The 22,662-nt window shown below is 37.5% G+C and overlaps 1 protein-coding gene and 1 pseudogene across 5 annotated transcripts in view; one reads left to right on the top strand and one right to left on the bottom strand.

The window, feature by feature from the left end:
* PALS1 (protein associated with LIN7 1, MAGUK p55 family member) overlaps positions 1-22,662 on the bottom strand; it is a 100,903-nt gene that overhangs the window by 52,917 nt on the left and 25,324 nt on the right. The gene's annotated exons all lie outside the window — the stretch shown is intronic.
* LOC308417512 (nucleosome assembly protein 1-like 1) lies at positions 18,516-19,634 on the top strand (annotated as a pseudogene). The gene has a single exon. The product of its transcript is annotated as a nucleosome assembly protein 1-like 1 (transcript).

Genomic DNA, 22,662 nt, shown 5'->3' with positions numbered 1-22,662 from the left:
CCATATAAAGGATTCATTGTTTTATTAATCCCCACAGTTTATTGTGATTCTCAAACATCTTATTATTTACTTTTCAAAATTGATAGACTAAGTGATTGCTAACATTTCAGCAATAAAGTATCTTCAGTCCAGAACACATATGTCTTTTAATATATAATGATATTGACATTTCATAAAATAAATGTCTGTCTCTCACAGACAGACAGACAGACACACACACACACACTACTTGGTGGTAATATTTAAAACTGACACTGTAATCTATATGAAATACATCTATATACCTAGGTTTATTTATTTCCAGCTTTGCATGTGTAGTTTTTTCATTTAAAAATATGTGATGTATTTACATACTTGGTCACATATGTACCACCTAAGATGTCTACTTTCTATCATCCTTGCAGACCCTTTTGGCTTCAAAGAATTACTTTTGGGGGAAGAGGGATATTGACATAGAATCTTTCTATGAAGTGAAAGTTTGCTTTGAACTCAATGTGTAGTCCAAATTGTCCTTCAGCTTGCAACCTTACTGCCTCATCCTCCTCTATGCTGAGATTACAGGCATGCACCACTGGACTCTGTTCAGAAGATGAGGTGTAACATTGTTTTCTTTAAAACATTTTTTTATTTAGGTGTATATGGAGGTTTTTTGTGCATATGTTTGCATACTAATGCATGCACATGTGTGGGTGTCCATAGAGGCTAGAAGTGTGTCACATCCCCTGGGGTTGGCCTGAAGTGAGTCCTGAGAACTCAACTGAATAGCCACTTCTCTAACAGTAATAATATTTCCTTCAATAATTCTTCTTGAAATAAAACAAAATAAAATAATAAGTCTGTCTACAAAAAAATTCTACATAGTTCAGGTTTCAGATAGGAGAACATTTACTTATCATCACATAATTACATTCCAAAGAAATTATTACTATTTGCACATCATTAAAACTATGTTAAGACACACAATGCCGGATAAGTTTATGAATAGTGGAGACAAAATTCCATTTAAAAGAAATTTAGCTGGGTACCACAGTGCCCACTAGCACATGGAAGGTGATGGAGGAGGATCAAGAGTTCAAAGAAACAGTTTCACAGAAACAAAGCTAGGCATGGTAGCTCATGTCTGTAAACTCTTGAGACTTAAAGCAAGAGGATCCCTTTGAGTCTGGCCAGTCTGACAGACAACTGGGAGCCACCCGATATGGGTGCTATGAGTGACTCTGAGCCACAAATTGAGAACCAGTCTCAAAAATACAAAAACAAAACAATAACAACAAACCCACCAAAACAAACAAGCAAGCAAGCAAACAAACAAACAAACAAAACCAAAACCAAAAAACCCAAAAAGTCCAAAGTAAAAATCCAACAAAAATCTCAAGGAGAACAAAGGGTAACTATATCTTAAAGCCATAGAATCTTCTGTCTTTGTGGACTGAAAGTAGTAGATTCTTGACACTCAGTTGGATACCAGTAACATGATGTCATTTATAAGATCTATCTTCTTCTGATATAAACTTTCAAGGATTTAGCAGTTTTTACATTCCTGTATGAAATTATATATAAAATACATCTGAACTCAATGAGTTAAGTTTACAAGACCCTTATTCTCCTTCTATGATTCTAAGTCATACAATTGCCTTGACATAAAATAAAATAATATAAACCAAACTGCTAGGAAAAATACTGCTATATTTATAATTTACAAAAATCAACCCAAAATGTGTCAAAGATTTAAATATTAAGACTTCAAAGTTATGAGTATTAAACATGGGGTGGGTGAAGGGAATCATACAATTAGTCATAGTAATTTTTTGAGGGATTGACCTAAAAGTACAGGCAACAAAAACTAACACTATCAAACTAAAAAGGTCAGTACAGCAAATGAAACAACTGACAGTCAGACCCTTCAAATGGAGAAACAATATTTGTGCACCATACATCCAGAGAATGAGTATCTAAAATGTGTACCCCCATCCTAACTGTACACCAAGAAAAGCACAAGAAAAACACAACTAATGGGCTAAAGAGATGGATGGCACAGTGGGCAAAGTGCTTGCTATGCAAGCATAAGGAACTGAACTGATTCACATCCTCAGCACCCATACAAAAGCCAGGCAATGCTCTGTCCATCTGTACTCCGGCTTGGGTGGGTGGAGGCACAGACAGGGCTCAGCAGTCAGCCAGTCTGGCTAAAAAGATGAGCTCCAGGTTCAGTGAGAGACCTTACCTCAAAAAGTGATCTGGGGGTGGGGAGTAACAGAGGATAACTGACATTAGCCTCTGCTTCCTGTATCAGCCCTCACACATGCAAAGATGCACATACATGTATTATACACATGATAGTTTCAATTAAAAAGAGACGGACAAAGAAAATGTAACACACATACATTATACCATTTAGCTTTTAAAAAGAAACTTTTGCCATTTTATAAACATGGTATCAAAAATATGCTAAGTGACATAAGCCTTGCACAAAAGACAAACACATAACTAGATGTAAATTAGTAAGAATATAATTTAGAAAAAAGCAGAGTAGAATGTCAGTTAGGATAGAGGAGGAGTGAAATGAGAACGTTCAAGACACACAATCTCAGGAAGAACATGAGAAATATTTTTTGAGATATACTAAATAGTACAGTGAATATAGTGCACAATAAAATATATACGTTTCTAAATTGCTAAGACAATAAAGTGAACGACCCCTGGTTCATTCAAACAGAAGGGGGGAGGGGAAATGCTAAGTATTTGGGTGATATACATATGGAATGATGTGACCATTCATTCCATCCTATATTCAATAATCATAATGGTTACTCTGTGCTCCCAAAGTATAGACAACTACAAACTATAAGTTCAATAATTTAAAGCAAATAGTAGTAGGAGTTTAAAAAATTCATTCTCAGGGAACTGTGTTATCAGAGAACTGAAAGAACATATGGCAGATAAGCAGCAGACAGCATAATCCAGCTTCTCTGTGACTTAGGAGGGAAAGAAAACAGCCCTGTGGTGAGGTGGGTAACAGAAGGAATGCTCTGTATGGACTTCAAAGGGCCCTGAGATCCAGGGCTGAGTGGCGCTCCAGTGTTAACTCTGCCCTGGGAATAAACCAAGCAAATCTTTCAAAGTAAATTTACAGCCAAGGGAACTTGAGTTTGGTGCTACTTGGTATATTAGCCAGCAAGAAAAACTGAAAGTCATTCTGACCCACTCTGATGGTGAGCCAATGGTGAGCCACACACACAGAAAAGGGGAACTGTGTCCCAGCATTTGCCTTTTCCAGGGAGCTCACAGTCAAAGAATCACAGAAAGAAGTGTAGTTTGGTAGAAGTAGAGAATGGCCATTTCTGCCTGCATAATCTAAGAAAAGATCAGACTTTTTGTTGTTGCTAAAACCTGCCTCTCCCCGCTTTTAGTATTTGCTGGCAGGTAGATGGGTTCTTATTTTCACAACATGTGTATGTACAACATATAGTCATTGTTAGATATACATGCTCATCATCCTGGGTTTTGTTGTTTCTTCTTCAATAGTAGCATTCCTTCTTCCTTCACATATTGATTATATATACATGTTTATTGTTCTGGGTTTTGTTGTCACCTTTCCCTCTTCCTTTCTTAATTCTTTTATTCATTCCATCTTTCATTCTCCTTACCCCCTTTCTAAAATTATAACCTTCTTTCTTTCTCCTGCCTTCTCCCTTTCCATGTTTTAAAATATTCAACTTTTCTTTTGCTTTTCATTTCCCATTTTCTTCTGCCAAGTATTGCCTTTCTTTAAATCTTTAAACTTTTAAATTTTTATTATAAGCACACATTTGTTGTTAGAATTGTAAATGCTATATATCTACAGGGTATTACTTATTTCTGCACTTGCTCACTGTTATTCACTGCTAATTGCTTGTTCAAATGTCAGCGAATACTTTAAGATAAATCTCAGTCTAGGTCCGAGGAGATGGCTCAGTGGGTAAGAGAGAGCACTTGCTGCACAAGCATAAGGACCTGAATTCAGATCTCAGGTACACACATAAAAGCTACCTATGGCTGCATGTGCTTGTGCTCCCAGTGATGGGGGAAACAATATGGAGGGTCATTGGGGGTCCCTGGCCAGCTAGCTGGAAACAAATATCAATTAAGCCCCAAGTTTGCTAAAAAGCTCATCTCAAAAGAATAAAGGCAGAGAGTAACAGAGCAGGACACCTGATGTCCTTCAGCCTCCACACATATGTACATTAGACACTAGTACACACACAAAACATTCATGGTAGTAACTAAGCTCCAAGCAGGTACAGTTGGGGATGCCAAAAGTTACTTTACTATTTTTATACAAACATAAGATTTTATTATGTGGGAAAAGGTACTTGCAATACTTTCCTAACACCATTCCTCAGTTTAAATATTAAATTAGAATATCCTTGGACTGTATTATGTTAGTATTTGAATTTGCAAGCGGCTACAACCACTCTGGAAATCAATCTGACGGTTCCTCAGAAAACTGGAAATAGTTCTACCTTAAGATCCAGATATACCACTCTTGGGCATATACCCAAAAAATGTCCCACCATACCACAGGGATTCGTGCTCCATCATGTTCATAGCAACCTGACTTATAATAGCTAGAAGCTGGAAACAACCAGATGTCCCTCAACCAAAGAATGGACATAGAAAATGTGGTTCATTTACACAATGAAATACTATTCAGGCATTAAAAACAAGGACATCATGAATTTTGCAAGCAAATGATAGAACTAGAAAATATCATCCTGAGTGAGGTAACTTAGACCCAAAAGGACATACATTGTATGTACTTACTGATTAGTGGATATAAGCCAAAAAGTACAGAATACCTAGGACACAACCTAGGTTGTGTTTCAATTCCACTTAGAAAGAAATAATCATGGGAGGAATTGGAAGGGAGGAACCTAGGTGGAAGGGGGGGGGGGGGGACAGGATCAGGTGGAGGGGGGAGGACCAAGAGAATGAAAGGAGATAAGCAGCATGGGGAGATGGGAGGACCCTCTAGAAAGTATCAGGGACCTGGGAGGTGAGAGCCTCTAAGGACCCAATGGGGGTGACCTTAGCCAAAATGCTCAACATTGGGGAAAGAGAAATCAAAGAGCCCACCAACAGTAGATAGGGCCTCAAGCGAAGGGACAGTTACTAACCCATAGTCAAAATTTCTGATTCAGAACTGTTCCTGCCTAAAAGAACTGCAGAGAAAAAGTGGAGAAAAGACTGAAGGAAAGGCCCAACTTGGGATTCATCTCATGAGAGGGCATCAACGCCCGACACTATCACTGATGCTATGATGTGATGGGAGCCTGGCATGGCTGTCCCGAGAGGCCCTACCAGCAGCTCACTTAGACAGAAAGCAGATATACCCAACCACTGGATTGAAGTTAGAGACCTCTGTGGTTGAATTAGGGGAGTACTGAAGAAGTAGTGGAGAGTAACTCCATAGGAAGACTAACAGTCTCAACTTACTCAGATTCCAGAGAGCTCCCAGTCTGAGGCACCAACCAGGAGAATTCACAGGCAAGTCTGAGGCCCCTGGCACATGTATAGCAGAGGACTGCCTGGTCTGACCTCAATCCTCTAGAGACTTGAGGCCCCAGGGAAGGGGGAGGTCTAAGGGGGAAGGAGAGCATTCTCTCTAAGGCAAGGGGGAGGAGGAATGGGATAAAGAACTGTGGGAGGTGAGACTGAGGGGAGGCAACAACAGGAATGTAAATAAATAAAATAATAAAAAAAATTTTTAAAAACCCTGCTGTTTGGGGGCTAGAGAGATAGATGGCTATGTGGTTATGAATACTGGCTGTTCTTACAGAGGATCTCAGTTCCACATGCAGCTTACAACTCTTGTCCCAGGGAACAGATGCCCTCTTCTGACTGCATGCATGTAGTAGTATACAGAGACACATGCAAGCAAAACATCCATACAAATAAAATATGGGTTAAAATTCAAACAAAATACAACATGCTGCTTGAATTGCTAACTTAAGTTCACAGAAATCATATAATAGTACTAAAGAGGTAGCTCCGTGGTTAAGAGTACATACTGTTTTTGCAGAGTAGTGAATTCGGTTCCCAGAACCCATATCAGGCAGCTCATAACTACCTGTAACTTCAGATCAAATGTATCCGATGCCCTCTTCTGTGTTCTGCCATTCATGGGCACCAGGACACATCACATACAAATAAAACAATAATAATTATTATCATAATTTAAAAAGAAATTATCTAATTCATTTTGGATTGAGATTATGATACAATTTTCAGTTTGTAAAATGGCTCTAAATATACTTCTACCACTTTGTTCTCTGAGTTTATGTAAAAGTGAGTTTTCAGTATCAATGACTATAATCATTTCTGAAAACTGCTAAGCATACTGCTCTACATCCTGTGATATCAAATATTCAGCCAAGATTTCATTCTTGGGAGATCATTAGTCAGCAAGTTGCAGGCCACCATGGCTAGGCAAGCTTACTGTTTGTGCTGAGGACATGAGCTGGGTTCCCAGAACTCAAGTTTGGTAGCTTGAGCCCAAGGGATCTGACACCTGTGACCCAACAGGCATCTATACTCACATATACAAACCCAGACACTGATAACTACACATATACAAAAATAAATCTTTTCTAAAAGATTGAATCCCTTACACTAAAAATAATTCATCTCCTTTGTCTTTAATAAATGGTAAAATTATATACAAAATTATTTTAAAATAAACTTCCTTATGATTTATTACCAGTATATGTTTGGTTTGTATACCTATCTTATATACTAACATGCTGAGAAATGGTAGTAGGTAAAATATTAAGGTCTTTGTTTTCTTTTTCTTTTTCTTTTTTTTTTTCTTTAAGGGTTTGGTTGGGTGGTAGAAATCTGGGGAGGTTCCCATAGGTCCTCATTACTTTTTTTTTTTTTAAAGACTTATTTATTTATTATATTTAAGTACACTGTAGCTGTCTTCAAACACACCAGAAGAGGGCATCAACTCTCATTACAGATGGTTGTGAAACACCATGTGGTTCTGGGAATTGAATTCAGGACCTCTGGAAGAGCAGTTAGTGCTCTTAACCACTGAGCCATCTCTCCAGCCCTTCATTCTGAGACTACCTATAGTTGTCAAATTTTTCATGAACCTTCACATCCATTACTTCAAAGAGGGTTGCAACTCACAGTATTAGGAAGCTGGCCAATAGACTATCTGAAGTTTTAGCCAGAGCAATAATAAGGTAAGAATAAAAACTACAGGGCCATGAGTAGGAAGAGCTAAGTAATCCCCATTTAAAGGAAGACAACCAGAAAATAAAAAGACAACCCATGTTCATAAACTGTCAGAATTAATGGTGTTTAAATGGTCATCTATCCACAAATAAATAATGTAGTTTAAATTTTATAATAATAAAAGTTACTTTATACAATTGGTATATGCTAGTAACTTAAAAAATTATTCCCAAATACCACATCAACTCTTCCAAAGCAAATTTAAATGCCAATTCCTCAAAATTAAAAAAAAAAAAAAAAGTGGGTGTTTTGTCTCCGTGTACATCTGCATAACACCTGCACTCAGTGCCCATGGAAACCAAAAGAGGGCACCTGATCCCCTGGAAGTAGCATTGCAGGCAATTGTTAGCTGCCTTGTGGGTACTAGGAATCAAACCCAGGTGCTCTGGGAGAGCAGTCAGCGTTTTCGGCCATTGGCCATCATGGATGCCAGTTCTTAGTTGATAGTCATTCTTATTCTCACCACCTACTATTGTTAGGGAAATATTAAGATAACTAGGCATAATTTTGAGTGTAAGAGAGTTACTAGTAGTTGGTATGGTTGTACATGGCTTTTCCCCAGTATTTGAAAGCAGAAGCAGATGGTCTCTGTGAGTTCCAGGGCAGCCTGGTTTATATAGCAAGTTCCAGGCCAGCCAGGCTACACAGTGGGACAAGTCTCAAAACTGGCATCTGCTCTACTAAGGTCAGAATGCTTAATATGCCTCACAAGAAAAGCATATCTAATTCAAAATGTCAATAATACCAAAGTTGACAGACCCAGAGTTAAACACTGGAATAGTATCTAATATTCTCTAATATAAACTTAAATCTGAGGCATTTGCTCATCAAGTAATGTTCATATATTATATCTCATATATTTTAAAAAGATGTTAAAAAAGCCAAGTTACCTAGCTAAACACTGCAGAATTTTTACCTATTGTGTACCAATGTGTTTATTAAGAGCTAGTTTTCAAATAATTGCTCAGATTGACTGAAAAGATCCTCATAATTTAAGGCATTGTTTTCTAAAGTGTTCAAGAAAGGACTTCAAGGATCACCCTGACAATGGAAGGCAAGTATAAGTTCACCTTACATCTTTTATGTTTGAACTTTTAGAGGTTCAGGAAAACAAATGTGTGCTGATTTGTTTGCAAAACAAAGCAAGAGCAGGGCATGGAATCCTGAACTTGTAACTATTGCTGAATGTTTATTTCAGGTGCTCTTTGGTCCAAATACTTCATTTTTTCATTGCAGGGAAATGACTCTAGGGCCTCACACATGCTACGCAATTGCTCTACATTGTTTTCTGAAGCTTAGCACTGTACTCATCACTTGGGACAGTAATAGTACTTAAATCTATAGTTTTAAATGAGAATTAACTGTTTAAAGTACACAGTAGAGCATTCTTCAGAGAGAATGTCATAAATGTTAGCCATGCCACTAATTATTTTGTCCATGCCTGGTTTTAGTCTTCTCATTTGGGCCTCCTTTCCTTCCCTTTGAAGACAATTTTGTTATGCAATGCAGCTCAGGTTGGTTTCAAACTTACTAAAAACTCCTGCCTCGGTCTCTAGTACTGGAAATTCCAGACATGTGCTACAACAGACCAATCACTTAATTTAATATTTTTGTTTGTGTTTGGTCTTTCCATCCAGATTATAAGCAACTGGTGAATGAAGAGGGCATAAGATTCTGTGTTTACAGATAAGCACCAGAAAAATCAGGAATGTTAAATGGAAGAGATGTGCAAAGGAAGAGCTGTTGATCCCAGAAGGCTGGGAGTGGGTATGGTAAATAGCCCGGTGCCCTGGGCTATCTGCAGGTCCAGGCCACATCTGACTCACTTACCCCAGACTCTTCTTCCCTATACTTTTATTTTGAGCACTGTTTTTTCACTCAGTAGAACCTATCCTAAAGGGAGATGTCACACAGACTTTACAAAGGGAGCAGAAGTGGTTGACAGCCTGGTGACCTCTGTGCTATCTCCCAGACTTTTATGTTTATCTCAATATCCATAGGCCTTTAACTTGAACATTGTTTCTCAGTCAATAGAACCTGTCTTATGGAAGAGGTCATATGTACTTTGAAAATTTTCAACATAATCTTAAGCTTTATTATACATTTGGGTAAATTTTCATTAGGAAACTTTTCCCCAAATTGTGTTATGCTCAAATATGCTGAAAATAAACTGCCTGGGGTCAGACTCTAAAACCAAGCCTGGTTACTGAGTCATGCTATATTTCCTTCTAGAATCGTGCAGATGATACTCTGTTGGCTCTGGTGGTCAGAGAAACTACTTCATGATGCGGAATACATATATTTTATTCCTTAAAGTGTATTTATTTTCTTATTTAGACCCCAATATAGCAATTTGTCTAGCAGTAGTTTTAATTTGTTTCTGTTCCCTGTCTGCTCTGCTAATGATTATTACCCTGTAGACCCTTTCTTTTTAAAATGGTCACACCTACAGAGATGCTAAGCAGTTAAGAACACTTGATGCTCTTAAGAAACCTCAGTGTGATTCCTAGCTCCCACATGCTGCTTCACCACAGTCCCCAACACCAGTTCCATGGGATTTGATGCCCTCTCTTCTGACCTATGTTGGTAGGTACCAAGAATACATGTGATATATGTGCAGGCTAAATACTTATATTTAAAATAAAGTAAATAAATCTAGTAAAAAATTTAAAATCTATCACTATGTATTTGTATAATTTTGGCTAGTAACTTGAATTTTCTTGGACCCTCTGTCTTTTATTTAAACAAAATAGAAGTTTAAAAGAGGGGTGGGGGAATGAAGCTATTCAGACTTTGTTTTTTTTTTTTAGGTGGCTTCTCACTGTTTTCTAGGCTGACCAGAACTAACAGGCTAAAGTGACCTCCTTGTTCCTATGTATTCCTATGGACATGACAGTCCATATCCATTCTATTATCTAACTTTTATAATCCTGTATGGTAACGCAAATGAAATTCTTACTTTATACAGAGCACAAGGCAGGGCAACTATGTAAATGGCACTGACACGACACGGTGCAGAAACAGTAAAGCAGTGACACTATGTGCAGGCTTCAGAGAGCTTCCAAGAGCTGTCCATACATTCACTCTCCACTTAACCCGTAACAGGTTGCAAATGAGGAAACAAGTAGGAAGGGGTTAAGTTGCCTCTTGCATCTTTTGTTGTTGGTGATGTTTTGGAACAAAGTCTCTGTATGTATTCCAGGGTGTCCTGAACTCAGAGACCCTCCTGCCTCTGCTTCTTGAGTGCTGGGATTAAAGGAGTGTGCTACCATAATCAGTCTTAAGTCAGAATCTAGAAGAGCCAAAGACTTCATACCAAATTTGTATTAATTCAAGCAAAGCCTCTATAATCCTTACCTTTTAAAAAATTTCAATTATTTGATACTGAGAGAAAAACTTCTATTCACCATTAAAATTCTTAGAATTTAGTATTTTGAATATTTTCTTGAGTTTTTTTTCATGTGAGTTTTTTTCTTATGAGAACTTTTTTGTTTAAAAACAAGAAAGATGAAAAATGAGAAGCAAAAATCACAGAATCAAATATTTAACAACTTCTTGACCTTTTTCCTTCCTTCCTCCCTCCCTCCCTAATTCTTGGAGAAAATGATCATGTTATGTAATCCAAACTGGCCTGAAGCTTGAAATTCTCCTGCTTTGGGGAGGTGGTGTTTAAAGACAGAATCCCATTAAAAATCCAGGCTGCCCTGTACTTGTGCCTTGGATGGGATTCTGGGCATGAGCTCCTCTACCACTGCCTTCTCTCTTTTTCAATGCCAAAGCCCAGCTTTGACACTATTTCTTGGGGTGAGGGGAATAAAGCTAAAGATGAGATCATCCTTGACTGTGCTCTTTACAACTTTGGTCACCACTCTGTTGCAGCAGTGCCATGCAATATAAGGAAGTGGGCACAGCGCAGAGGAACAGTGCCCAAAGACCCACAATTCATTTTTCCCCACTGGTGCTAAGAATCAAATCCAGAGCCTTGTGTATAATTCACAACTGCTACCAAGTTGCCATAATTTTTTCTAAACCAGATAATTAGGGTCTTCATGTGCTACATATATTTAGGTAAAAAAGGGTATTTTATCGTAATCAGTGGGAAATTCTTTGTTTACATCAAACACAAAAATTCAAAGTTTTTGGAGATCTCTCAGACCTCACATTCAGGGTGGGAATTAGTTAGGAACCGTATAGTATCAAAAATATCAAATGTTTGGTTACTTGAACTGTGCCATTATTACCTTCAACTCTTACATAAGTGAATGCACCCAAAAAGTTTTTTGAAAAATGTACTAGAGGTAAAGGTATTTATGCCATTTTAAAGCTGGCTAAAAAAATGTATTTTTAAGAATGTAGTTTTAAATGACCCATAATATGGCCTTATACCAATCAAGAATATATAAATCCTAGAAGATAAGAACAGTCTAGACAACACAGCCAATTTAAGAAACAAGATAAATCTAGTTACTTCTGAATACTAAGTTAAACTGTTCAAATTTTCTTAAGCACCAAGAGATTACTAATAACCAAGAATAGAACGAAATGACTTTTCAGTATACAACTATAATGTAACTATAGTTGAGTTGAGAAAAATGTAAGTAGAGTAGCCAATAATGACAATACTTTAATACTTCACCCATGAGTAAGTAAAGCAGCAGAAGGAATAAAAGGGGTAATTTAAAAAAATGGCTATTACAAAGGTTGAGGTGGGGAGTTAAGTATAATTCTAAAATACTTAATATGATAATTAGACCTAAGAGAATTATATAGAACTTTAAAATATGGGACTCAAGAGTCAGGCCATTCCCCTTTTCCCATCCCTAAGGAAGAGGAAGGATGGGTTAAGCCCTGAAAAGAAGATAACAAATTCTACTTTTAACGTATTGCTCATGTTCCCCAAACTCTCTTCTTCTAGTACCAGCCTAAAAATAAACTTTAAAAAACAAATTTAAAAAGCTGGGTGTAGTGACACATGCTTTTAATCCTAGCATTTGGGAGGATCTCTGTGAGTTTGTAGCCAGCCTGGTCTAGATCAAGTTCCAGGACAGTCAGAGGTGCATAGTGAGACCCGGTCTCAAAATATATCCCCCAAATCAAACCTAACCCCCTAGTCAAACAAAAAGCAAAAACAAAAAGAGTTTTAGTTCCTAGTGCCTACATTGACAACTTTATGGCAAACAGGACTTATTACATGATGTAACCACTATGAGAACTCACTGTTAGGGGTCCACACTGCTGTCTCCACAGAATACTTGTTAGAAGCAGGCTGGCATCCTAGTTTGCAAAGACCAGTCAAAATTTTTGAATAGAGTGATACTTGGAGGCCAGAAATTTTCTGTGATTAAGGACTCATTGCTGCAAGTCATGGAATTTACTATGGACCTTCAAGAGTACGGTAGGAGTCTCCTCCTTTAATGGCACTGTCATCAACACTGATGGGCAAAAAGGTGTCCATGATAACTTGATCAACAAAGAAATGTTCTAAAATGGCTTCCCACCTGCAGCCTTCCCAGTACTAATCTCATTTGTCCTGTGCCCTCAGGACAGCAACCCCTGCAGCACCCTCATTTTTATTCAGAAGCACTTTACTTTATATCTCTTACTGCTGCCTAAACTATATGGACTGAAGGCCAGGGCTAGATAGGAACCCCTTATCCATACCCCTTTAGCGTGTTTATTAAAACTAAAACTAAAATAAACAAAAAAGTTTTAGCACAAAGTTAATTGTTGAATAAGGCACTAAAACTTGTTTCTAAGTGACTTAAACATTAACATTTTACATTTAGATCACTTAAAATGTTTATTATTATTGGGGGGGGGCTGTAAGGGATGCATATCACACCTACTGGAGGTTAGAAAACAACTCTGTGGAGTTGGTTCTTTCACTTCACATAGGTTCCAGAAACAGTAGTCACACTGCCAGGTTTGTGCAGCAAGTCACTTTATCTGCAGAGCCTCCTAACTGGCCCAAAATGTTTTCTATAGTGCACTGGAAATACAATTTTTTTTAGTCTTATTTCCACAAATTCCCAAAAATGTAGGCAATGCAGACACTCCTTCTCCTAAATAGGAACTGAATAGCTAAATCACATTAACTAGAAGTAACAAGGTAGAAAATGCAAGTAGGTGAACATTCCAGTGGCTTCACAATGCTGTTTCTAAAGAATAGTAACTACCATTTAGACTGCAAGCTTCCTTGAAAAGTCACATAATCACACTACTCTTCTTTAAAATATGGTCAGAGAAAATCAACATGTTTCTTCAACTGACTGTTTCATACTACATTTGTTAATGGATCACAATCTTATTTTACCACCTGCCTTCAGTAACATTTATTGCTTAAGGTTCCTAAAAACTGAGCTGATAAAGGTGCAGAGTCTTGTGGAGAAATGTTAGAAATGTGATTCCTCCCCTACTAGCCACGAAAATGAAACTAAGCTGCCAACAAAAGTTTCCAAGTGATCTTACATTTAAAAATTACTCTCCATTCTGTCATGTTCCAACTTCAACATGAATTGTCAAGGTGAGCCACTTGTCGTAACCAGATAAACTTTTGAATAGTAAAATAACGTATAGCTCTAAAAAAGTATGCTAAAAGTATTAACAGACCATCTGATCAACAAACTAGCTATTCCTCACGCCCCATGGCAATATCTGAGCATCTTGAAAATCATTCCCATAATATTCCTAAATATATATAGTTATTAATTTTAATCAATCACTCACATCCCAGCTCCTCTCTTCCCATGCCACTTGTATTGGTTTCTCTGAGCTCAGTAACCCAACCTCAGTCTAGCTGTTTGTGGGTCATTTCTCAGCGCTGCCAGATTTAACTTTTCTCAAAGAATCCCTATCACCATGACAGTGCTGCTTTGAACGTTTTTGTTGCCTCTTTCCTTTTTAAAGCTACGGTTTACTGAGAGTTAACTATGCAACATTCATTCACTGTGCTCAATATGTGGCATGCATAATCTAAATTAAACCTCACAGCAGTCTCTTTGTTGAATGGAGTGCCTTACTTTAGCAAGGCACAAAATTTGTCTGTGCCTGAAATCTGATTCCAGGGTACTTTACCCTACATTATCCTGTAGGACATGTTTGAAATTCCTTAGCCTGACACTTTTGTAATTTCTTTTGACTTAATCCTAAAACACATCCCCCATTTTATTTTTCCCTCCCCAAGTCCCAAATAAAACTATTTCCCATGTAATCCTTATAAAATTCTCACATTTGCATCACCAATATATTGTTTCTTATACTCATAAAAAAAACCTATCCTGCTAAGGCATGACTTTGAGGCACCAAGCATTTTCTACCTTGGAATTAGAATATTTACTGCCAAGCAGATTTCAAGCTCTGTCACGGAGCTAATGTCCAATTTGTATCTGATGCTCTCACACTGTGTGCAATACAATGGTCCTTCTTGGGTACATTACAGACTCCAGTTCGCTTTCCAGTTTCCACTATGAACAAGGGTGAGTAATATAATAACATAATAAAACTAGTGGAAGGTAAAACTATTCACAGAACTTACATAATTTTACATTGTGTCATATAGTTTTTTAACTATTAGATATTATTGATTTCTTACTGTTTCTAACTTATGAACTAAATCTTACCATAAGCATGCTTAAATAAATGTATGTACGTGTGTGTGTGTGTGTGTGTGTGTGTGTGTGTGTGTGTGTGTGTATCTCCATCCTCAGTATTTTACAGGACTTGTTTTATACTCAAATTCTTTAGGCAGCATTGCGTATACCGGCATATGTTCCATAAGAATAAGGGAGGCTACACATATCATGCTATGTATCAATAAGTAATCTTTTATCTAAGCATCTTTGGCTGCAAGAACTACGTATCTAACTACTTTCTAGGACAGGCTTACTATGCACATCCTCATTCATAATTTTACCAATATAGTTCAATCAACATGTATTGCTAGCAAATGGTGAGAAATCCTGAAGCCTAAAATTCATTTTAAGGTTAGATTACCTATTTATCAAAGTCATGACTAAGAGATTAAGTTATGACCACTCTTCCACTGAATATATTTTTTCCTTTGAAGTAATGAGCAGTGATGCTAAGTACCACAGAAGTAAAAGTAACGAGGAGAAATGGTTATATTTTAATATCTCGCCTGAGGACACTGCTTCTAAAACTAGAAAATATATATATATTCTGTTAGGATGACAACCTACATATCAGGCCAAAGTAAAAGTGCCTTAAAGTCTAAAAATATTAACAAAAACAGATATTATTAAGCTGTTTTGAATTATATAGTATCATCTAACGGACTGTTAAGTATTCATAAAAGGAGCTCTATTCCCTGTCGTAGGAGAGAGGCTTTCTTTGTTGCTGGCTGAAAGATATGCTGATCTAGGAGAAAGGCTTTGTCTCTTTTAGAAAAGGTGATTAGTGTCTACACATCTTCCAGAGTTATATAGATCAGATTTGATGGAGACTGACCCCTCTAAAGAAAGATTCAGGAGAATCAAACAACAAAATAAAGATTCTTTGTGCCATCCCTCACATGGCATGAATAAAGACATGATTAGAACAAAATTTCATCCTAACCAGTCTGTATACCCTACACAGATTGATACAATCCACACAGATAACTTATACTTAAATTTTGAAATTTGTATATTACAGAATGTACAGCTTTGGTGAGATCCATTGTCAGACATGCTCAACTGACCTGCTTCAACTCCTGATCTCATGGACTTTCAGCGGATCCAGTCAGGACAGACTTTAGAGACTAAAATGTATGGCCTTCTTAAGGCCAACTAACTCCCCCATTTTCCTTACCCGTCCCCTTCAAGATATCTCAACACCCATAATCGGCAGGAAGAAGTTATGAAGAGTTGTCTTCCCAGTTCCCTGGGCTTGGGGGCTGGAGGTGGTTTTTCTAAGGTTGTCTTTCTGGGGAATTTAAAAATGGTCAGAATTTAACAGGGAGGACGTAGCTAGAGTTGACTGTGTAGCCATAATCTCACTTGCTTGAAATCTTTATAACTGTTACTAAAGTTGAAGTTATAATTTCTTACATTGGTACAGAAGTTATTTTGATACAGAATCAAGGTTTTCATTGGTATAAATTTCTTCTATTGATAGAAATATTTTAAAAATACAAAGCTTAGACCTACTCTTTTGATAACTGTCTTTACAAACTGATTTTATATGATTAAGCATATGAGTTAAGGGCCAGATAACAAATTCTTGGCTCTACATTAATTGATAGGGTGTTTACATATATTTAGACATAGCTGAGAGTAGTTAATGGACAACAGTCCAGATCACTTTACATAAACAGTTTTAAAACTGTCAGAAATACATAGAATGTGACATTTAATGTTATTTATTCATTTTTTGTTGAGATATGTCTGCTCTTAGCAGCTCCCTTTTCGTGAATTCAAAGAAGAAACCGAGCGTCTCTACCTCCAAGTGAGGTTGTACTTTGTGGCAAGTAGCCACTGGGCTAATGCTGCCTATTTCTTCTACAGACCTGTATTGTTCATGAAAGGACACAAGTTACAGGGTAGGACAGCTTAGTTCTGCCAAGACAGAATAAGCTAGTTCTTAATAATTACTGTTTCACGAGGTCTATCAGATAATCCTGGGCCAAGCGGCCACATTTGATGCTACAACTTGCTGATATACAGGAGCTATATAAGTAGGCAGCTGACTCCTCCACATTTGTCTCAGTTTTGAAAGCTGTGTTAGGCTTTCTATATTTTCAGATATTAGTTCTTCTTGGCTTTCTGATGAGGTTGAAGACTAGGTATAGTCTATGAGACAACCCAAGCTGTTTACATTGAGAAAGATGATACAGATATGAGAGGATAGTTTTCACATAATATACAAGCTAAACCAGAACTTCAAATTATCAGCCTTTTTAAAAGCTGAGATAACAAAGTGGTTCTATTTAATTGACAAAAATGACAGACTAAATGTTAGATATATCTTATACTTTATAAATTGCAAAATTGTAATAGTTATATCCAATTTATATTTGAAAGTTGTTTTTTTTATTAGACAGAAAAGGTGAGATGTAGTGAAAATTTTCCTTAATTGATTAGATAATAAAGACAACAAGAAACTAATCACTAGGTGAGAAGATAGGACTTCTGGGTCAAAAAGAGGAAGAGAGAAGGCAAGAGAAAGAGACTTTTTCTTTTCTTTTCGACTGCGGGAGCAAGGGAGGCAAACAATATAAAAAGCCAGAGATAGTTGTTTCAAGGATCCGCCACCGAAAGATTTCTAACATAAAATAGCTTATAAAATTAAGATGCTAGATTGTGCTCCCAATGATTGTGTTACCTGCTGATTCTAAACTAAGACTGTGTAATGTTCTCCTTCACACCGCAACTCAACTGGGTTCCAGAGAAAGGTACGGCAGCAAAACATGGTGTACAAGAGTGTACCCCAGCCAGCCACAAGAATCTGGAAACACAGGGCAGGCGTGGCAACAGCCAGTCATGGGAACTTAGTGAGCCAGGTAGAGAGAATGACATTGGAACTGCAGAGCCAGCCATGGGTGAGACAGGCCCTGGCTAAAAGGAATAATGTGGTCTTGGTCTGTCTTCCAGGCTGAAAACAGACCAAGGCTGCCAACCACTGCCTAGCTGGAGACAGTGTAGATGCCTTTTTAATATTTCATGTTACAATTATTCACACTCCTTTTTAAAAGGCAGTCCACTGTTTTTACCTGCATTCAGACTGGGCTAAAATAAAACTCAGTGAACAAAACAGTTCATGAATAAAAAGAAGTAATGTGTAGCTAATGGTATATCTAATAGTAGCATGCATGACTAGTACATTCAGACCCAGTTCCCAGCAAAGAAAAAGAGTATGTATACTTCACATAAACAAAGAACACATGTAGGATTCTATTTATGACAATGATAAAAGTTAAAAGCAATCAAACCAATTTTTTGAAAAAGGAAAAAACAGAAGAGCCTAACTTCTTACCCCCGGACAGGGTCTCTGTAACCCTGGCTGTACTGGAACTGGCTCTGTAGACCAGGGTGGCCTAGAACTCAGAGATCCACCGGCCTCTGTCTCCTGAGTGCTACATTAAAGGTGTGTGCTACAACATCTGCCTATAAACAATTTATTATTAAAAAATTAACAATGGCTCCCGCTGCTCCCACCGCTGCCACCCTGAGTCACTGCCTGCACAACTCTGGCTCCACCTCTGAGGCTCCTAAAACAATATTTGGAGTTCTTACAAGATGGCAGACATTGACAACAAAGAACAGTCTGAACTTAATCAAGATTTGGAAGATGTCAAAGAAGTAGAAGAAGAAGAAATAGGTGAAAAAAACAAAAATCAAAGCACGTCAGCTAACTGTTCAGATGATGCAAAATCTTCAGATTCTTGCAGCTCTTCGGGAAGACTTGATGGTCTGGTAGAAACACCAACATGAAACATTGAAAGCTTGTCTAAGATAATCAAAAGACAAGTGAATGCTCTCAAGAATTAGCAAGGTAAGTGTGCACAGATAGAAGCCAAATTCTATGAGGAAGTTCATGATCTTGAGAGAAAGTATGCTGTTCTCTATCAGCCTTGATTTGATAAGCAATTTGAGATCATTAATGTGATTTATGAACCTACAGTGGGGAAGATGAAGTTTCGGAGGAGCTCAAAGAAAAGGCCAAGACTGAAGATGAGAAAAAGGATGAGGAAAAAGAAGACCCTAAAGGAATTCCTGAATTTTGGTTGGCAGTTTTTAAGAAAGTTGGTTTGCTCAGGGATATGGTATAGGAACATGATGAACCTACTCTGAAGCACTTGAAAGATATTTAAAGTGATGTTTTCGGATGCTGGCCAACCTATGAGTTTTATCTTAAAATTTCACTCTGAACCCAATGAATATTGCACAAATGAAGTGTTAACAAATACTTACAGGATGAGGTCAGAACCAGATGATTCTGATCCCCTTTCTTCTGACAGACCAGAAATTATGGGTTGTGCAGGGTGTGAGATAGACTGGAATTAAGGAAAGAATGTTACTTTGAAACCCATTAAGAAGCAGCAGAAACACAAGGGATGTGGGACAGTTTGTTCCCAATGATTCTTTCTTTCATTTTTTTGTTTCTCCTGAAGGTCCTGAGAATGGAGATCTGGATGCTGCTGCTGAGGTGATACTAGCTGCAGACTTTGAAATTGGTTACTTTTTATGTGAGCGTACAATCCCAAGATCAGTGTTATACTTGGAGAAGCTATTGAGGATGGCAATGATGATTATGATGAAAAAGGTAAAGAAGCTGATGACGTGCATCAGCTCTTTGAAGAAGTCAAAAGCTGCAGTAAACTTTTCAACATTGGTTGTAGTAAATTTTTTCAATAAAAGCTGTCTGGATGTCTCAAAAAAAAAAAAGTTAACAATGTCAAGGCAGGTGTCTGAAATCATGCAAAATTATGGGTCCATGTCCTTGTCAAAATATTATCAATACTGCTAGCCCTAAAGGACCTACTAATGATTGATTTAATGATCAAGTATTTCCTTTTTATATTAGTACATATGAATTGTTTAATAGTTTCATTCTAACATCTTCATACAAGTATACAAATATACTTCTATCACTCCTATTATACTCAAGTTTTCTGGAGTATAATGCTCATGAGCCACTGTGTGGTTGCTGAGGCTTGAGTCTGGGTCCTCTGGAAGAACAGCTAGTTCTCTTTCCCTTGGTGCCATCTCTCCAGCCCCTATAACCAAGTCTGAAAGCATACTTTGTGCACTACTTTCCTTGACCTTACGTACTTATGTACTACTTACATGTCCTCCCTGCAGGCCAACAAGATGGCTTTGGGGGTAAGGCACTTACTGTTGAGCCTAATGTCCAAACAGGAGTTTCATCCCTAGACCCACATGGTAGAAGGAGAGAACTAACTCTTACAAGTTGTCCTCTGACCTCAACATGCATGTCATGGAATGCATGCACCCACATACACATATAAAATTGTAAAGATAATTATCTTTTTTAAAAACATCTGTCCTATTTGTGTAAGTACTTAATTTTCTCAACTAGAATAGAAATAATCTTTAGCAATTCCAGTCTTCTATATTGGCTCTTCTAGATCCTGGGCAGTGCCAGGTATGCTCGTATTAGAAATTCAGTAATTGTTCAGTTAAATTTGAAGGAATCATTAAATGGTAGATACAAAAAATATGATGGTTGATTTCAACTGTCGACTTGGTAGGGTTTACAATCACATGGGTATGCCTGTTGGGGGATTATCTTATTAGGTTAATTGAGGTGGGCAATCAACCACTGCAGGAGGCATCATTCCCTTGGCTTGGTTCCTGGATTACATAAAGGGGAGGAGGCTGTCTGAGCACAAGCATTCATTGCTTTCTGCTCCTTGACTGCAGTTATGGCTATAGCATTACCAGCTGCCTCAAGGTCCTATTGCTGTTAACTTTCCCACAATAATCGAATGTAGTCTCAATTATGAGCCAAAAATAAGCTTTTCCTTCCTTTAAATTTCTCAAAGTATTTCACCACAGCAAACTCGAAAGTAACTAAGATGGGGAGAATAGGAAAACATTTAATAGCCCAAAGAGAAATATCTTCCAAATTCTTTAATGACAATTTTAACAAAGTAGTTAGGTGATACTAGTATGGTCACAGCAATATTTCATACAATTACTTTACATCTAGAGCTTTAATCTTTATGTGTTGTATGTACAATCATAGGACATACAACTACATTGCATATGTATGTTACCACATGCCAGAAAACTTCAGACAAAAAGGACAAGTCAGCATTTCACCTCTTACCTGAGGTCTGCCTGTTTTTTATTCTTTCAACTGTTTCACTGTGAATTAATCTTCATATGTCTAGCAACATGTACAAAAACAGGCTTATATATACATTATATACAGACATACATGACACTTTTTATGACATTACCTGAAGGCCACCTACTCTAGAAAATGAGAACTGGCTTTATAATATTATATTTCCCTTTCAGTGAAATCACTCATATATCCCTATCTTTTCTAAACAAAAGTTATTTTAAAATATTTTTTGGTTCATTTTATTGTTTGTGGGTATCGGCATTTTCCATGCATGTATGTATGCATGCCTGGTGCCTGCAGAGGCCAAAGGGGTTATGAGGTCCTTGGTGTATACAGGTATAGACAGTAACTCCAGTGAGCCACTAAGTAGGTGCTGGCAACCAAACCCAGATCTTCTGGAAGAACAGCCAGTGCTCTTAACCACTACACTAACCCTTCTTTCCTGCCATAGAAATAGTACTTTTTAAAGGTTTACTCTGGCAGCTTTCCAGGTTCTAGAAGGCTGACTGCATAGACTTTATTATCTTATGTTTTCTTGTCCTCCAATCTTTCACAGCATTGCCAACTGAGAATTAGTAACTAAAAGAAGCAAAAAACAGGTTCATTATTTCTGCACCTTCTTCCTAGGGTCATACAAGGACTGGGCCCATTCAGGCCACAATTCTGATCATGTGACCCTACTTTGACTGCTATAGTTGTTGCTTAATTATAGTAAATAGTGCTCTGTTCCTTTAGACCTTTGTTTAAGAGGCTTTGAGTTGTTGCTATGTTTGGAGCGCTTTACCATTCTTTATTGGTTTCTTTATGGTGAACAATATCCTTAGGAACTTTCATAAGTGTTATTCTATTACTGGGTCTGACTTTGTCATCATTGCATGGATTCTAATAGAAGCATCTTCTGAAAGTACAGCACTGAGAGCCACAAGTGTTCCACCACTCCATTCCATTTCCAGCTTCCAGTGACTTTTGGCTTTTTGTTGTTCATTCCATGAAAATATTTAGAGTGAGAACAACCCTTTCCTCCGACTGTTCAAGTAAAAAGGTGATATAAGTAGAAAGAGGCACTGAAGGTGGGAGGAGGTAGTAGGAGAGGATACAAGAATACAAAGAAAGAAGTATGGCATATATGTATGAAAATGCTATAAAGAAACCCATTACTTTATCGGATAACTTAAAAAATAATTGTGGGTGGGGGCTGAAAGGGTGGTCTTGCAGTTAGGAATGCTTCTTGCTCTTCCATAAGATACAAGTTTGGTTACCAGTATCCTCCTAAAAATCCAACTCTGGGGGATACCATGCCCTCTTCTGGCACCAGCATACACAGGGCATACACACACACACACACACACACACACACACACACACACACACACACAATATACATATAAATTTAAAAAAAAATTTAAATGTTTTTAAAAAGGTGATACAAACATGTGAAAAGTTTTACTTTAGCATTGTTTCTGTATTATTTGTATAACTGACCAAATAATGATCACTGTTAGGAACTATATATTGAAATAGACTCTATAAATTGTTGATGCTACTTATTGTTTTTGAAGGAAAATTTCT

The sequence above is a fragment of the Micromys minutus genome (genome assembly GCF_963924665.1).
Source record: "Micromys minutus genome assembly, chromosome: 1".
NCBI lineage: Eukaryota > Metazoa > Chordata > Mammalia > Rodentia > Muridae > Micromys > Micromys minutus.
Note: the sequence above shows the minus strand (reverse complement) of the source record. Positions and strands in the feature narration are given on the sequence as shown.